Source organism: Danio aesculapii, unplaced genomic scaffold, assembly GCF_903798145.1.
Source record: "Danio aesculapii unplaced genomic scaffold, fDanAes4.1, whole genome shotgun sequence".
NCBI classification, from domain to species: Eukaryota; Metazoa; Chordata; class Actinopteri; order Cypriniformes; family Danionidae; genus Danio; species Danio aesculapii.
The window spans coordinates 5,001-7,500 of record NW_026613843.1 but is presented as its reverse complement, the minus strand read 5'-3'; positions in this window follow the sequence as shown (position 1 = coordinate 7,500).

Genomic DNA, 2,500 nt, shown 5'->3' with positions numbered 1-2,500 from the left:
CTTTCAAACAGCCTGTTTCTAATTAAAAATATGGAAAGTTGCAATTAACTCGTTTATTTTCTTCACCTGGGCATGGTGGTGTTTATTAATGTATTACAGTAAATGTAATGTTTCATGTAATAAATAATGCTTATGTGCCTGACTTAACCCTAACAAACAAATCATCACCTTGCAGTAGAATGTGATCCACTTACATTGCATTTACAGAATTTTTACAAATTACAATTTCATAAGCCAGTGTGTGAAAACCAGGCCACATCTAATGCTGAGATGAAGTTTGACTGCAGCCCTTCATTTCCCTGTGACTTCAGTTGTAGACATGGTTTTACTCAGTTAATATTAAATACATATACTTTAATTATTTTCAGACTGTTCTTTATTTCATGTGGAAAACATTCATTTATTCATTCATATTGTTTTCAGCTTAGTCCCTTTATTAATCCGGGGTCGCCACAGTGGAATGAACCGCCAATTTATCCAGCACATGTTTTACGCAGCGGATACCCTTCCAGCTGCAACCCATCTCTGGGAAACATCCACACACACTCATACACACACGTACACTACGGACAATTCAGCTGTACCATGTCTTTGGACTGTGGGGGAAACCGGAGCACCCGGAGGAAACCCACACGAACGCAGGGAGAACATGCAAACTCCACACAGAAACACCAACTGACCCAGCCGGGACTCGAACCAGTGACCTTCTTGCTGTGAGGCGACAGCACTACCTACTGCGCCACTGCGTCGCCATGTAGAAAACAGTAAATTACAAAACAAAGAAGAAAAAAAGACTCCAGCCAGATTTTCACAGACTGGGGCACGGTCATTACCATGTCTGCTTCGATAGAGACTTGGGTTATGAAGATCTGTCTGACCGTGCTGTGATTTCTGTGAGCTCTGTCATTGCGGGAATGCTGCTCTCCGGAGCCATGTTGTCGCACGACAGACCCGCATGAGCCACAGAGAACGCTCTCCGACAAATCGTGCAGTTGGCTTGATAACCATTTCTACCCCTCTGCAGCCAGCTATCGGTTTCCTCCAACTCTCTGCGGTACTTTTCGCCTGCGTTTAAATAAGACGCGGGGTGTTACCTGGAGAAGCATCTGCCATTACTCTCGGTCAAGACTTGACAGACTCTGCTTAAAAGTCCCGCCCTCCTCACTGGACAAAGACCAATCAAACGATGACATCACGTATCACTCAATTAAAAGTAGGAAATGAGGTATCCTCTTAAAATGTGTGCATGAAAATCTGCATAAAACCACAGGACAGAACCAGTCCCGTATTGATTCACAACGAGACGCGCAATGTCTTCCTCAAATACGGGACAGTTGTGTATTTTAAGGAACGGGTGGCAACCCTAGTTAATGCGCAGCAGCAGACTGTTGGTGTAGGCTATCTCTGACTGAATTACTTCATTATACTAGGTTATAAACAGCAGGCACGTGCAGAAGGGGGTTTGGGTGCTCGAGCACCTGCCCTTATTTCTCTCGGAGAGAAAGCTCATCTTCAAAATGAAACTGTCCCTCATTTGCCCACGAATCCCCTATCTGCAACACCCCCGACGCTCCTCAGCTCCGCCATCAAGCCGTGCCCCAATCGTTAGCCAGATCGGTTAACAAGCACCAGTTTGACCTTCGAATGTTTTTCAACTGTCTGAGTAAAGTATTTTCCCTGTGTGCTGTTCTGCTGTTTCTCAATATGTGTTCTTCAGCGGTCTCACGTCCTCGTGTAACATCATCATCAGCTGCCAAAGTTCAGTTCCAATACTCAAGACTGCAAGAACAGAGGATGTGTGAAACTTCCCAGATGTGTTCTTGATATGGAGGACGCACCGATGCAGACTTGTGCAGCGAACTCGCTCTACCAGTCCCAGACTGGAGGCGGGAAGCGCAGCATTTTATTTAGATTGATTATTAAAGATCAGAGATATCACTGATTTACCTCAGGAGTTTCCCTAAATTCCCTAACAGTGAATATAAACATTACCAGGGACATCTAAATAAAGGAATAAACACATTAAGGGTGTTTATTTGCTGAAATCCTTATTAAAAGCTGTTTATTTATATTGTGCAGTGTATATTTATCATGTTTTTATGCAGAGTATATATTGTTAAAGGGGGAAAACAATATCGCTGTATGAATGCTGTAGTGTTTCAATAATTTACCATTAATAATGCGTGAAGGTCATGTGACCATCAGGAAGAACGCAGCATCTCATTCCTCACAGGACGCGTTCTCTGTTCTCGTGGTCTCCCGAGTTCGTTCTTCCGAGGACACCTGGCAAGACCGCTCTCCACAAGAACACAAGTCCAATCTCTGCGTTCTGGGAATTGAGAAACCGCCGATGTCTCCAGCACAGAATGATGAGCATGTCGCTCGAAGATTGTGTAAACGTAACATGAAATCTGATATAAGCGTTCACACTGCGGTCGCATTGCAGAACATCAGATCTGCGTCTGATTCAATACTGCACATGAACAGATCAGACACTGTT